The 17,582-nt window shown below is 36.9% G+C and overlaps 1 long non-coding RNA gene across 1 annotated transcript; it reads left to right on the forward strand.

Moving 5' to 3' along the window:
* Nucleotides 1-11,821: 11,821 nt before the first annotated feature.
* On the forward strand, nt 11,822-16,728 carry LOC131930274 (uncharacterized). The gene is made up of 3 exons (XR_009384105.1): nt 11,822-11,865; nt 16,278-16,339; nt 16,629-16,728. It is a non-coding gene; the product is annotated as an uncharacterized LOC131930274 (long non-coding RNA).
* Nucleotides 16,729-17,582: the final 854 nt, after the last annotated feature.

The following is a 17,582-nucleotide window of genomic DNA, read 5'->3' on the forward strand; positions in this document are numbered from 1 at the left end:
AACCGGGAGTGATCTCCCCTGAACTTTCTCGAATATTCTTATATAAAATAACAGGGGATGGGAACTCGGGCTATAGACATGATTTTTAATCCATTTTAAATATTTAAAGTTTTAAAAATAGAATAAAATCTCGTAGACAAAATAATTGCACACCAAGTGAACGCCAAATAAAAAAGCGCATAAAAGTGCGCAATATTATTAGTACTTTTAAAATTTACATTAGTTTTTTGAGAAATCGGAAGTAGCGTAAAGTACTACTTCCAGTCAACGGAAATGACTCAAAATTTAATAGAAGGTAGAGAATTTGATCTTTTACTTACATATGAAATTTCATTTATCTATCTGAAATAGTACTCAAGTTATAGGCTTTTGAAAAATTCAAAGTAGGAAAAGTACCACTTCCGGTTATCGGAAATCGCTCAAAAGTTGATACGGATCTACGATTTTGATTAAATACCTATATATGAAATTTCATCAACGTAGCTGTAACGGTACTCAAGTTATCGTGTTTACACACGGACAGACAGACACACAGACACACAGACATACGGACAAGATTGCAAAATTATGTTTTTCCGTATCAGTGAGGTGTGAAACGTCGAGATTTGTAAAAATCTCGATTTTTTTTTTTTTTGCACGATTACAAGACTTTCTCTATACTTCGTATATACGAGAAAGTAAAAAGGAAAGAAAAATCATAAATGAAAAGTAAATGAACACACATTATGTGTGACACATAAGCTATCAAAAAAGCTTTAAAAAGAACTATGGTACAAGTATACCAGAGAAAAGACATTTAAAAAATGTACTGAAAACATTTTTTTTTTAAACTGAAAGATTAGATAATGAAACAAGAACATAAAAATGTATACAGAACATGTTTTAATTATTTTTATTAAATTTGTATACTGTATCAAACTTTGTACCTTAAGAAATGTATAAACCATATTCTTAATTCTATCAAACTTTATATCACAATAAACTATTTATTCAGACAAATAAAATTTATAAGAACTTTATATTATTTTTTTTAAACGTAGGCTATTTTTGTTTAAATAATTAAAGGTAGGTAACTTTACATTAAAAACATTTTTTAAGTTATCAACAGTTCTCTTTCTTTGATAGTGTCGTCCGGACAATTAGGAAAGTGATAATAATAACATTAATAATAATTATAAACTTAAAGTATAATAATATTTATTTTTAGTGCATTATTACATAAAAGCTTGTTATCAAAACCTTTTTTTATGAAAAAATTTTCTCATTCTGCAGTTTTCTAACACTAAAAACCTCTTATTTTTACTTTCCTCGCATACAGAGTATGGAGGAAGTATTGTAATCGTGTAAATAAATCACATGACATTTTAACAGTTTTCATCGTTTTACACCTCAGTACTTCATCATATAGGGGACATTTTTTAATCGAGCAAAAATAATAAATACAGATTTATCGAAATTTCAGCGTTCTATTCGTAATAGACTCGGAAAAACTATGCTTTGCAATTCTGTCCGTATGTCTGTGTTTGTGTCTGTGAACACGATAAATTGGGAGATCGCACTTCCAACGGTATAAAAATTATTTTGTTTGTTTTTAAATTCTAATTTTAAAACAAAAACATGTTAGAATCGCGCAGAGAAAAGAATTGTGAATTAATGTATGCAGAGGCGTAGCGAGGGGGGGGGGGGCGGGGGTGCGGACCGCACCGGTTGACACAATTTAGGGGGGTGACACCAAGGCAAAAAATAGCAAAATATATAGAGAAAAATTTGAGGGTGGGGGTGCAAATCGAAAGTTTAAAGGGGGGGGGGGTGCAAATAGAAAATTGAAAATTTGTCCCCGGGAAGGGTCGCTACGCCTCTGGGGGGGGGGGGGGGAGGTCGACACCATTAAGTGCCGCACCGGGTGACACCCGACCTCGCTACGCCACTGAATGTATGCTAACTGTGTGGGTATAATAGAGCGGAAAATTACTACTTCCTTAAGGACACTTTAGTTACATGGTTTGAGAAATCGGAAATGGTATAAAATATAGTACTTGCGGTCAACGGATATCACTAACAATGCTTACATGGAACTGCTTACAAGATTATGTGACACTTTTATTTTTTATTTTATTTTTGAGCATATATGTCTTTTTACCAAAAACAAAGTGAACATTACAAACATATTTATAAAGTGCTCTCAGACAATAAAACACGGTTGGAGAATAAAAAAAAATTATAATTTTATTTGCGTAAAGAATATCATATAACTAATTCTTAAGAAATTATTTACCTGGGGGTTATCATTCTTGAACATTCAATTGTTTTACTATATTTGGTTAATATTTTACAATTATACATATATATTGTCAAGGATTTATTCAAATAGCTGTTGTTTTTGTAATGTATATATCGTCGTTTCATTAAAAGGAAAAAAAACAATGCCTTTTTTGTCGTTACTATTGGAATGTTAAAAAATGTGAAGTGAAGCTTTATCTTTAACTTACTGGGTATTATCAAAACCATGTACCAAAGTAGTTATAAACAATTACGTCGAGTCTCCAAATCATGCTGGGTACGACAAAAGCTGAGTATGCTCATGTTGACCAAAGGACGTACAAAGATTACAAAGTTAATAAATGAAGCATATTTGGATCACGTGGTACTGGATATGCTTATAACTTCTTTAATAATCATGTTGTTTGAGTAAATTAATATTATCGTAGGCCACACACAATCTAACTAAGGTTCGGACTACATAAGCTGAGTCACTTAATCTAACAATCAATAACAAGTTTGTTGTAGTTTAGTTATACGGGCTGTTGGTGTAAAACACTATGAAACTATCGTGATCACGCCTTTTTATCCTAATAGTATGGTTCTGAAGTTTTTGTCTTTCTTTAAGGACATCACCGGCCCAGGAGGGGTGCGCGGAACTTTGACCACAGGTGCTTTGACCATAGGGAGTTCGACCATAGGGGATTTGATCACAGACGAGTTTTGACAATAGGGTTTTGACCATAGGGGTTTTGACCACAGCGGGGCTTTGACCGTAGGGGGTTTGACCATAGGAGGTTTGACCATAGGGGGTTTGACCATAGGGGGTTTGACCACAGGTATTTTCTCAGCATAGGGTCTTTGTTCACAATTGGTTTGTCAACGGGTGTTTGATCACAAGCGCTGTATACGGCTTTGATCACTGGTGTTTTGTCCATATAGGGTTTTTGACCACATGTGTTTTGTCCACATGGTTTCATTGATCACAGGTATTTGTTCAATGCTGGCGTTTGATAACAAGCGCTTTGTCCATATATTATGGTAGAGATTAATTTTAAAAGTTGTGTAATTATATTTTAAATTGCGGCAGGACATAATAATATGTTAATTCATCATGTATAAATACACGTCATCTAAACCATACAAGTATTACTTCTTTGACTATACTGTTGACATGCTATTTTATCCTTTGTTATCCATTATATTAATGTATTTTCAGGTACATCAACATTATTTATTTGAGAAACTTGTTATATGTCGCATTTTTTGTGTTCCATTTATATTTAAAATAATGTATATGCGGCGTAGCACCAGCCTTTATGTGGAGACTAAAATATAGTTCTTGACTTTTTTTTAGAACGTTAATTTCTATTAATGGACTCCCAGGAAACATGTATAAAATCGTATTAATTGTATCACAAATTTAAATCAATAACAATGTATAATTTCTATTTTAAAATCTATATATTATGGTTAACCCCCCTCTGTGGTCAAAGCCCCTATGGCCAAAGCCCATCTGTGGTCAAATCCCCGCTGTGGACAAACAACCTATGGTCAAATCCCCTATGGTCAAAGCACCTAGGACGAGGCTTACGACATATTGGCTTTGTATTTATGTCTATGTGTAAGAGATAGTATATTGGGCCACGTAATATAAGTATAAGAGTGGGGTTGAACCCTTTCAACTTGACGTATATAAATATGTATATATATATATATATATATATATATATATATATATATATATATATATATATATATATATATATATATATATGAGTATATATATATATATATATATATATATATATATATATATATATATATATATATATATATGTATATTTATATATATATGTATATGTACATATATATATATAATTTTTTTACGGGGGGGGGGGGGAGTGAAACAATTAACTGCCGCCCCGGGTGACACCCGGCCTCGCTACGCCACTGCCCACTGGTACTAGCCATATGCACGTCCAGTGAGTCAGCCGTTGTATCGAAAGACACTTCCCTCCATGTTACAAATTTCGAAATAGACAATATCCGAAAGGCAAAAGTTATATTTTAAAATATTAACAAATATCTCTTTTTTTTTAATTCCAATTTTTCATGTCAATTACAAATTCGTTTTCCACGCCAGCAAAACAAACTGGCTGACGTGCAACTACCTCGATCATTCGTAATGTTGAAAAGCTGAATGTCTTACTGAAAGAATGCGTGTTCATGCACATACATATTTTGCTCCGCCTAGCCTGGCCTTGAAGAGGCTTGACGATATGCAGTTTACTTCGCGTAGTCATTTTTTTAAAATAAACCGGGAGTGATCTCCCATAAACTTTCTCGAATATTCTTATATAAAACAACGGGGGATGGCAACTCTAGATATAGACATTACTTTTAATCCATTTTTAATTACTTAAACTTTTTAAAATAGAATCTCAAAAAAAAAAGAAGAATGGCGCACTAATTGAACGCCAAACAATCTGTGTATAAGAGTGCAGAATATAATTAGTAATTTATAAATTCACAAGCGTTTTTGAGAAATTGGAAATAGCGTAAATTACTACTTTCGGTCAACAGAAATTACTCCAAATTTGACAGAAGGCATGTAATTAGATCAATGACTTACATGTGAAATTTCATTTATCTATCTAAAATAGTACTCAATTTATAAGCTTTTTGAAAAATTGAAAGTAGAAAAAGTTCCACTTTCGGTTATCGGAAATCGCTTACATTTGATACGGACATACGATTTTGATATAAAACTAATACATGAAATTCCATCAACCTAGCTGCAATGGTAATCAAGTAATCGTGTTTACAGACACACACACACACACACACACACACACACACACACACACACACACACACACAAACATACGGACAAGATTGCAAAACCATGTTTTTCCAACTCAATGAGTAGTAAAACGACGAGATTTACAAAAATCTCGATATTTTTTTTTGCACGATTACAAAACTTTCTCTATACTTCATATATATGAGAAAGTAAAAAAATATTACAATTTTCTTTCGGGCAAACTGCCTTCGTACAAGTGTTTTTCGGGAAAAGGTCCTGTTCCCACGCATCTTTATTTATATACTTATCTTATGTAAGTTTCTGTGCAATGTGTAAGTGTATGTGAATAGGCCTCCTTAAAGCTGTATATAAACAGGAAACTTACTGATTCTGGACAAAACTTAACACTAAGTGCCCTCACTTAACTCTAATTACGATACTTAATCTTAAGCGACACGGCAATGGTTATTACCTGATAAGGTTTGTATGGAGAGTGGAGTGAGGGGGGGGGGGGGGGCAGCTTAGTGTGCTGCTGGTGGTACACCAGGGGTACGAAAAATGGGGTTATGTAAAAACATGTGGCAAATTCTTGTGGTGACCGGAAAGAAGCGCAGCGAAAAAAAGCGCAAACAGAAAAAAGCGCAAACAGAAAAAAGCACAAACAGAAAAAAGCGCAAACAGAAAAAAGCGCAAACAGAAAAAAGCGCAAACAAAAAAAAAGCGCAAACAGAAAAAAGCGCAAACAGAAAAAAGCGCATAGCGTAGCTAGGGGAGGGCGGGTGGGGCGGCTGCCATGGGCGCCGACCCTAAGGGGGCGCCAAAAGATTAGAAAAAATTAATTTAGAACCTCATTTAAGCTGAAGTATTGAATTAAACGCATACCTACGAAAATAAACGACTACAGAGGCTTTACACACTGATTTATCAATATTGTGACACCGAAATAGAAAATGTTACGGGATAATAACTGGTAAGAAGCGCTACAAATATTTCCAACTGAGTGGGGGTGGGGGCGCTTTTTCACAGAAAAAAATAACTATATAGAAATTGGAGGGAGGGGGCGCAGAATTTATAGTCCGCCCCGGGCGCCGGAATATGTCGCTACATCTCTGACACCATCAAAACCCTTTTACCGTTCGTACCTTGTGATGTGGACGCTTCTACTAAGAGAAAACACGACAACACCAACCGTTTAACACTAAACGTAAACGTGTCGACATCTTTTGTAACTTGGTCGTCTGCGTTCCTGATGGCCTAGATGTTTTGTGACGTCACCCTGACTGTTGTCGTACCGGTCCTGACGAGATGACAAAAACAGGAAGCTCGCTGCCATCAGACGTAGAGGATTGTGAAATAATTGGTGAGCAAAATTAAGTGTTTTACTGCTCACACATTACAAACCATGACGTTCACAAACTGAGTTTCTTTTAGCCAACTCGTGGGGAAGTGTGTGTGTGGGGTGGGTGGTGGGGGTAGGGGAGGAACTGTATTTTGTTGCATATCCACCCCCCCCCCCCCCAAAATAATTTGTGTAGAAAATACATACTTTAATACTTTAGCCAGTGTCATCTCGCCCCCCCCCCTACCTCTCACCCACCGAAGAAATATGTCTGAATTAAACACTATTTACAAGGGCATAAACGGCTTTTTATAACACTATATTTCTAGATCCATAACGTCTTCTGTGTGAGCCGCATAAAAACGTGTTAAAATTATACGAAGCACTACAAAACAGTTGTAATACAGAATTCCTTCTAGGCATCACGTCTACCACCGCCCCCCCCCCCTCCCCCCCCCCCCCGGACGAAATATAATTTATATAGATACTATATACTTTTACCAGTGCCCCCCCCCCTACAAAAATTACACCCCCCCCCCCCCACACCTTACCAATACATATTGAAGAAACACTGTTAGAATACCTTGTGAGGATAAGTAACAGAGGTGGACCTGTGGAAAAATTGTTTGCTTGAACGTGTGAACGAAGTAGCGCCGACCAAACCCCGCAACTGGTACAGCAAGAATATAGGCCGTGCCCTTTTGACCTCCGACATCCATGTTAACCTCCAAACTTCCTGTCGCCTCGGTACACGAAAGCTCCGGATATTCCCTTTTTTGTAAGGCTGACGTAAGGAAAATAGAAATATCTACGTGATGAGTTGTTTTGAAACACGTTCAGATAGGAAAACTTACCTAGCTAAAGATGATATATGGCTAAAATAATCTTGAGTTACGATAGTAAGGGAAGATTCCCAGAAGGGAAGATAACAAAGTACGAGCCGACCAGCGGCGTATTAAGTTGTTTTATTTTTAGTTATTCATAATTTGTGAATTCGACAGTACCACTGCTGTCACTGAAAATATTTGCTTTAAAACACTATCAGCAAGTCTTTAAGGACGATAACCCCCCCCCCCCCCCCCACCCTCCTTTTCCCCAACTCCTAACCCCGTGAAAGCAGCCCAGGGGCGTAGCGAGGGGGGGGCGGGGGGTGCGGACCGCACCGGGTGACACCATTTAGGGGGGTGACACCAAGGCAAAAAATAGCAAAATATATAGAAAAAAAACTCGAGGGGGGGGTGCAAATCGAAAGTTTAAGGGGGGGGGTGCAAATCGAAAAGTTGAAAGTTTGTCCCTGGGAAGGGTCTCTATGCCTCTGGGGGGGTGACACCATTAAGTGCCGCACCGGGTGACACCCGACCTCGCTACGCCACTGAAGCAGCCTCCTCTTAGCTACCTCCCCTAAGTTTAAAATCGTTTCAAACTACATTATCTGCCCCTAATAGCCTTCACTAAACCCGGCTCTATGATTGTAAACATTTAGCGTGAACCACAGCTCACTAGACTTCCTAGAGAGGAAGAGAGGGGACTGCAAGTCGCGCTTACAGCTTGTTTTCTAACGTCTCCAAGAAGAGAATTATATATATATAGATAGGTTAAATAGTGTGGATGTGAATTATGCATTTATTCGTGTGAAATTGATAAAATACCGATTAGTGTTAGTGGGGATTAGCAATTGGTGATCTCTATTTTACTTTCAACTTCCATTCTCATACAGTTAATTTGATATACATAAAAGTGACTTTAAAGACTAAAAATATCGACGTCATTGACCAAATTATCGCTGAGAACTTGTTTGTTCTGGGGAAGTGTGTCATCGAGGTTGACGGAGTTTTCAGGTCGAAGGAAGAGAAATATAGAAGCGTATCGAGGATTGGTCTCTGTTCGTGTCGATGTTGGGTTTAGGAAAACGATATGTTTACGTCTTAAAGTCCAGTGCTAAATTAAAATTTAAGCTTACGGATAGAGATTTTGTTTGTGATATAATCAGCTTTGATTTCTTATACATATATATATATATATATATATATATATATATATATATATATATATATATATATATATATATATATATATATATATATATATATATATATATATATATGTGGGACGGAGTGGTCTAGCGGTAGAGAGCTGGACTGCTAATCCGTATGTCTCGAATTCCATCCGGGTTCAAGTCAGTAGACCGTCCCTGAGTCCACCCAACTCTGATGGGTACCTAACTCACGTAAGGAAAAGTAAAGGCGGCTGGGCATAGTGCTGACCACTCTATCTCTTCATATGCCGAGGTCACAGAAACAAGTGAACTCTACTTCACTTGCCCGATAGTCCGTCAGGTTTGAAAGGGAAATTTGACTATAAAGCCTATATATATATATATATATATATATATATATATATATATATATATATATATATATATATATATATATATATATATATATATTGATATTGTTAACTAAAAGACCTATATTTTAAAAGAAATCAGAAACGCGATAAATTATGTGCAAATTGCAATATAGATCTAAATAGAAAGTGATATTTTGACGCCAAGGGTACAGAATATAGTCCAAGTAGAGACAGAGCAGTTTTAACCCAACGGGATCCTATCCTACCATTCCACGCGGCACCTTCCATGCATCAAGTCAGACGTGTGAAAACACTTCTGCCAATCAGCCCTACAAAAATAGAACTTTCATGGCAGACCCGAAGAGATCCCTGGAAGAAACACTGTCAGCAGTTGGACATTGTTGACGCACAAAAGTTCAAGTATTCCGTGGCGTTCAGTGCGCCTTTTTACGGTGTGCAGTAATTTAAAACTAATTAAACTTTCCTCAAACTTGTAGATACACAGCAGGAAGTTTACAATGCTAAATATATAATAGACCTAAAGATACGATGGCAGATCTTCTTCACAGAGGGAGTGATCCCTCCTTAACTCTCTCGTACTTTTCTACATAACAGTTAGGCGGAAGACACTTCTGTGGTCTATTGAAATGCTTTACACGAGTTATTACAAGCTTTTATTTTATTTGCTTTCTCTGTCATGCTAAGTTCTTTGTCACGCGTCTAAAAGACCTCGAACAGAGCGATTCTTTTCAAAATTGTCGCGGTAGTAAAAAACAACAGATAACAATGCAATGTGTCTTAAATTTGACTTATTTTTTAATTTTTAATTAATATTTAAAAAAATTGGATAGAATCGAATCGAATAGAAAAAAGAACTGCGCACCAAATGAACGCAAACAAGCTGTGTATCTTATACATATAGCATACGAGTGGTATTTTATAAATGGAAACATTGATTAATGCAAAAATTTAAAAACAAGTTAATTAAACATCTAAGTCACATTTTGTGTAATAGGGCTTTGTCATCTAGCCTTGGTGTGCATGATAATTTTTGAAAGAAACCCGTCCAAAAAAGTGATTTTTTTAGAGAAATTAATAAAGCTTGAAGTATTACTTCAGGACACCGAAAATCACTCACATTTTTAATCAAGAGAATGCGAGTTTATGACTATGCATATAATATCATTCATATATTTAAATTGGTACTCAAAGTCTAAGTATTTCAGAAACCAGAAATAGAGTGAAGTACCACATTCGGCTATTTGAGGTCACTTAAAAAATTTAAAGTAATCCAAGTATAAGATCTTATACTTATATATGAAATTTGTCTACTTAAGTTTTAAACATTAATAGAGAAAATAACCTTTTCCGTTTACTAAAAATCGTCCAAACGTTGATAATAACCTGCGCATACAGTGTAATACTTATATGTGAAATTTCATCAATTTGTCTGAACAAGTGCTCCAACTATTGGCTTTTGGGTAGACGGGAAAAAGAGGAAGTGCACTTCCGGTTAATGGAAAATCGTTCAAAAGTTCATAAAAACTATAGATTTTCTATAAAATGTCTACATGAAATTTCGTCAACTTAACTGAAACGGTACTCAAGCTATTGTGTTTACCGACGGACAGACAAAATGCATGCCGACGGATTTAACAGATCAAAATTTGTCAAAATCTCTATTTAGATGTTTAGGAAAATTACAAAACATCCTTACATCCTTAATATTCTGTATACAATAAAATAGGCAGTTGTAAAAAGGCGAAAACTATGAAAATACCTTTTAAGTATGCAGCATGATTACAATACATGTAATATGCTCTGTATTCAATAAAAATTAAAAAAAAAATCGTTTTATATGTTAAACATGGCGATGCGTAAATAAGTATGCTAATACGTTCATGCATTACTTAACTAGCTTATTGTATTTAAACCCTACATTAAATCATTACATGGCGTCATTTTGGTAATACATAACCAATCATTAATAACACATATATTAAAACCTTTTCATAGCAACAAGCTTTTAAATACACGGGAAAAAATAATTAATCTCTTTCAAACATAACGGCCAATGGGGCAAGTGAAGTAGATTTCCCCTGTTTATGTAACCTCGTCATATAATAGGTATATACCAGGGGTCGGCAACCTGCGGCTCGCGAGCCGCATGCGGCTCTTTTGACGTCCAGATGCGGCTCTCCAGCTCCTTACACAAATATTAATAGTTATATAATTTCATTTTTACTGAACGGTGGGGTACGAGTTTACCCTGCGTTCAGTGGGAGGGGAGATAAGCCTGGTGAGAACCAAAGGATAGGAGCGAACGATGCAAGTTATTCAAACCGATATCCAAGCCAGTTAGTCAGCGTTTGCCGTGTTGAGGCCTGACTGGCTAATGGGAGACACCTCCTGAGCCTGTGATATCCGTAAAGAAAAAAATAAAATAAAAATTAACAGCTTCTAAATTGGATTGAGATAGTCCTAGAATAATATTATTTGATTACCAATGTTACTATTCTGGCGAAACATGTCTATGTTTTTATATGCATAAATATTATTTCATATTTAAAGCTATTTATTTTAAATAACAAATCAACTTTTTTTACCTAATCCTATTCAAATACCGAATATTGAACTAAAAATGTTGTGGCTCTTTAAAAACTGGGAAAGTTAGTAGATTGTAACTTTTGGCTCTTGCCGACCCCTGGTATATATCAAATAACTTTAAACTAGCTGAAAAAGTATAGACAGAGAGACAGACCCTCGTATGCACACACTCGCCCACCACACACACACAATTGCAAAGCTACGTTTATTTGATTAAAATGTATTATATTACCAGGTAAACGTTGAAACACTAAGTTATATTCACGCATGTGCAAAACGATACAATTTAATAAGGGATGACCGAAAGAAACTCCTGACTTTCTTCTGACCATATAAGGATTACTTTCTTGTAACTAAATTTAGATACCGCTCTTCTTGTTATTACTTACTCACTACTTACGTGTCGAATTACGTGACAAATTACATGTCAAATCCTGTTTAGAAATAAAACGCCACCATCTCGTCAGAAAGTGAATTCATTCTCCCCACATCGCCCGGAGAGCAGGTAGGTTTCTTTGTGAAAAGTTTAAAATAATTTTACAATTTTTAAATATGTCATTGCATTGCTATTACATCTAAACTGGTTGCTACTAATTATTTATTATAATCTGTGTTAAAGTAATTATTCTATATATTTTTTCAAGAAAAAAATAAAGTCTACTACCTATTACTTTTAAACCGCTTATAAGTTTGTAGTAATATAGTCGCTGAATTTACTTTTTTTTTGCAATCAGCTTCTTGGTAACGAGGTGCGAAGAATCAAACCTTTTGAAAAATTTTTGTTCACAAAGCTTAGTTGTCACCATTTAATAAATAAATACTCAGTGGAATAATAAAGAGCTATATAGATGCCAGGGGTCAACGTCAGGAATAGTTGTCCCTACATTATATATATATATATATATATATATATGTATATATATATATATATATATATATATATATATATATATATATATATATATATATATATATATATATATATATATATATATATATATATATATATATATATATATATATATATATATATATATATATATATATATATATGTGTGTGTGTATATAAGACAATCCATAAATTTTTAGCAAAACCATAAGCCTTAATTGTTTTTTAAATTTTTAAAATTTCAATAGTGCACGGCTTGTCTACAGTGAGCATAGCATGCGTAACTACAACTTTGACATTTAGATGAGGTGTGAATGCTCTGATCGATAAAGGAATTAATCACTCTGATGATTTGGGTACCTAGAATCTTGAAAATTATTTAAACTGTTTAGTTCTTTGGCCCTGGGTAAATAATGTGTCGTTTTTTAAACCGACTCCCCCTGACCATCGTCACCCAAATCCAGACTCCCGCCTACCTCTCATTTATGAACGACCCCACTCCCTCCACATACACGATGTACTCGCCATTAAATTTTTGAAAAGATGTTAAGACTACTACTGGAAAAGTTTCTGCGATAAAAAAAAAATCGGCGGGGCGACATCGCCGCAGTAGGATTAGCCTTTAGCGCCAAGCGTTTCCCAGCGGCCATCTTAGCACCTGGGATCAATATACTGCACAGTAAGTTAGGGACACTGCTTAATTCTACTGTCGAACTGCAAGAGGGGCGGTTTCCGATGTCCCGGCAGTTGGGTATACCGGGATGCGGGAGTTCTCATACTAGCACAATGGCGCCGACTTTCGTTTTAAAGAGCAACTGACTTCTGACTTTAGGGGCACGGTGGGCTTAATTAAACAATCGATGATTAAACCTAACCAGAGATCACACTTGCGCCCCTGTGGTAGTGTTATAATTGGCTCTCATTTGTTTTCCCGAACAAATGACACGTGTAAAATTATTACACGACTGTTAACGCGTTGATGAAACCTTTATGCAATGTTTCGTGACTGTGGTGTGTAAGACTAGATTGAAGTATTCTCGAGTATTCTTAGATAACATTAATGGGGATGGCAACTCCAGTGCAGTCGGGATCAGTGTTTCTTCCAGACTTTTTTCTCCGGGGGGGGGGGGGGGGAGGGGGGGCACTTGAAATTTTCGGGGGGGGGGGGGGGGCTCCTAGATAAAAGTCATTGCGGCTTTACACCAATTATCCGATCGCCTTGAAACTTTGATGAGTTTATTAGAACACTAAAAGGAAGGTTTCTGTGAAAAAATGTTTTTTTAGTTAGCAAGGGCGGCGCCCCGGTGGACCGATCGCCATGAAACTTTGTATATTTATTGAGAATGCTCTCGAAAAAGCTTCTGCGATAAAAAAATATTAATTCCTTATGTACGGCGCCCGGAAGGGTGCGATATTTTACAATACATGGTTTGGCGCCCAGAGTTACAGAGCGGCTATCTAAGCACTTGGTATCCGTTAATCGAATGTCCTGCATAGTGGGTAAGGAGTACTTCTAAATTTAGCGTTAAAACTTCAACAGACGCAGCCGCCGGACCCCAAGCTATTGCGGGACTAGAAGCGCTTTAGGCTCCCTTGTGAGCAGTATGGCGCCTACGTTCGTTTAAAAAAAAAGCCGATAAAATAAAGACACGATTGGCAACAATAATCGTTGACCTTATCGAATCTGGCCCGTCCTCTGGCGTCTCAACAGGGGGCGATTTGGCGCCCCGGGCTTACCATTGAGCACCATGGCTTCTACGTTCGTTTTAAACAGCACGATAGGCTATGTATAGGAGTGCCAGGAATCTTTGGGGAGTTTATGAGAATACCCTTCAGAATGTTTCTGCGAAAAAAAAATTAAAATTTCTTATGTGCGACGCCCGGGAAGTTGCAATTTTTGACAATACACGATTTGACGCCCATAGTTCCAGTGCAACTCTCTAAGCACTTGGTATCCGTTAATTGGGCGTCCAGTATAGCAGGTAAGGAGTACTACTATATCCAGCGTTAAAAATTCAACATGCTCAGCTGCCGGTGCCCCGGCTATTGCGTTACGCTGAGAGCCCCGGGCTCCACAGAGAGCACTATGGTGCCTACGTTCGTTTTAATAAAAAGGCTGTACACTAAAGACACGATTGGCAACAATAAACGTTGACTATATCAAATCAAGCGCACCCTCCGGCGCCTCTGCAGTGTTCAATTTGGCGCTCAGGGCTTTTCCGTTTCAATGGCGCCTACGTTCGTTCTAAACAGTGCGATAGACACGGAATAAGATGGGGCGTTGTAGTGGCTCACTAAATTCAATCAGGTGCGTTCGCTGGAGCCCCGTTATTGTGCAATTTGACGCCCCGGGCTATCCCTTGAACGCTATATCACATACGTTCATTTTAAACAGTGCAACAGACTATGAAAATTCTCACGATGGGAATTTAGAGTCGTTCACTAAACATAATCAGTTAAGCCCACCGGCCCACTGGTAGGGTGCGATTTGGCGTCGTGCGCTATCCTGTGAGCACTATAGCGCCTATTTTTTTTAAAGAGCACCCTATAATATGAACAAGAAAACCTAGCCAGGAGCCGCACGCGGCGCCCCTGAGGTTTTGTAATCAGGCGCTCACGAGAGCACCCCTCTACGTCCCCGACACTTAGGCGGTGAGTGATTTACGTTGATATTACGGCGAGTGATTAACTTACACTTAAGGCTTTCGTATAGCAATGGGTGGTAGTGTAGGTAAACTCCTGTCCCGATAAATATTATCCAAGCCCATGCATTGTTTACATTTAAATAACTCTGGTTTAGAAAACAAGAATATAGGATTCGTAAAGACATTATTATTTGTTTTTCCTCTTCGTTACTACAATTTTCATCCGATCGCCACAATACTTTAGGAAGTTGTTGAAAAAATTTCAAGATAGGTTTCTGTGGAAGAAAATATTTTAATTTCGCACGGGCGGCGCCACGGCAGGGTGCAATTTGGTGCCTCAGACTATTGTATTAGCGCTATGGCCCTTAAGATCGTTTTAAACAGTGCGATAGAATACGTATAAAAAGCAGTATTATAGACCGTTCAATAAATTGAATCAGGTTCATCCGCCCATGAACCGGCAGGGTGCTATTTGTCACGGACTATCCTCGGACTTTTTTTTTACCTCGCGGCAACGCGCGGGGACGGGCACGATAGTACTTTATAAAGAAAGACAGAGTTATCAAATAATAAATAAACTCATATGCTTTTTTTGAGAAATCGGAAATAGGGTGAATTACTACTTCCGATCACCGGAAATTACTTAAAACTAGTCAGAAAACAGAGAATTAGATCTTCTACATATATGTGAAATTTCTTTTATCTGACTACAACAGTACTTAAGATGTAGGCTTTTAAAAAAAAAAAAACGAAAGTAGAATCATTACCACTTCCGTATAACGGAAATCTCTGAAAAGTCGATACAGAACTACACATTTGATATAAAACTTTTATATTAATTATGGTCAACCTAGCTGTAACGGTACTCAAGTTATAGATAAAAACACACAAACACACACTCACACCGACATACGTACACAAAGCAAAACAAAGTTTTTTCAGACGTCGAGATTTGTGAAAATCTCGATTTCGATTGTATGAACGATTTTAATATTTCCTCTGTACTTCGCATTGAAAATATAAGCGATTATCCTTGAAAAATACAGCAGATGCTTGAAAAATAACATGAGTGACGACCTCCTTTATATAGGCCTATGTATTAAAAATGTGATCTACCGACACATTGGAACGCCGTGTGATTGTAGATGATCGAAAAAAACATACAAAAATCTTTATTTTCTGTTTCTGTAATATTCTGTTTGATATTGTATCAAAGGAACCACCACATAAACTCAAATCAGTTCTATATACAACTTGCCATCCTCACATACAGAATTGACTGCGGTTTAAAAACGAAATATAAAAGTCGAATAATTCCCTACGCAATGCTGGAAAATGTATTTCATAAAATTGACTTATCCTGTTTTTTCTTGTATTAACTAGAAAGACGTTGGATCATCACAACATTATGGCTACTCAAGAAGATACATCAAATTACTTTATAGGTATTGTTTTATATTTAAAATAAACAGATATAAAACATTATAAGGAAGCTTTTAAATGCACTAAATAATAACATAACAAACTTGTTTTCGTTATTAATAAAAAACGTTGGTCGCCTAATTGTTTGATTCATTCTTCAGTTCTTATTTTAGTATATTTAGATGGCGATGGTTGAGATGGTTGAGATGGTTGTGACAGTTGGAGGTTGTAGAAAGTATTCTTCTTTTATAATTGTCAACGACTAATAATGAAGTGTTTACAGTGATACAATTGTTTTGTTTACCTGTACAGGTACACATGAGGTACAGGAATGTCTTGAAAGTGAAGGTGAGGCATCTTTGGATTTTTATAAGAAAAACTGTAAAAAAACCCATGGTGATTATATACCTGTTAATAAATTTACCATTGAACATTTACCTGCTGAATACCGTGACAAAGACCTGTATGACATCACAAAAGCCCTAGCCGACATCACAGTAAGGATAAACGTTAATTACGCTAGTCCAGAAAGACCAGAGTTTCTACCAAAGTCTTTATTTCCATATCCTTGCTACGACACCAGGGGACAGAAATCACGGCACACAGGCACTGGTAGAGTGCTTGAGGTGACAAAGATGACAGAGAAACCGGAGGGGACCTTCAAACATTGTCCATGTCCTGAATGTGTCAAGTCAGACACACCCAGCAAAGAGTGGTACTGGGTTGAGGTGTCAACAGCCAGACACGTGATTTTTGATGAGAGTGAGGCAGTTCAGTCCAGCTGTAGGTTGTGGTTTGATGATGACAAAAGTCCAGTGGTCAACATGAAAGGGTATTGTGTTCACTTGGCTCCAGGATCCTTGAAATCTGACATCGTTTATATGAATTGCGCATTACATAACATGGAAGCAGGTGAACAACTGGAGAAGACGTTTGAGCGGTATAAAGGTTTGTGGGAGAAATTAAATGATAAATACAAGAGTACTGGAGATGTGGAAAGGCTGACCATTATAGTGTCACATCCTCATGGCTGTTCCAAGCAGATCTCTGTAGGCTACTGGGTGGACAGGCAGATACATGGGATTTCTGAAACCAGGTACTCGTACACAAGTTGTACCTGTCCAGGTACCAGTGGGGCTTCGGTCTACAGATTGGGGTGTGAGTGGTGTGGCCATACCCACAGTGGAGCTAACTCTGGTGGATTAAATTATAGTGGGTTGCAGATGGAACAGTATGCAAAAACATCTGGCCGCTATTTAGTGTCTG

This window comes from Physella acuta, unplaced genomic scaffold, assembly GCF_028476545.2.
Source record: "Physella acuta isolate Inbredline_101_S28 unplaced genomic scaffold, ASM2847654v3 ptg001751l, whole genome shotgun sequence".
NCBI classification, from domain to species: domain Eukaryota; kingdom Metazoa; phylum Mollusca; class Gastropoda; family Physidae; genus Physella; species Physella acuta.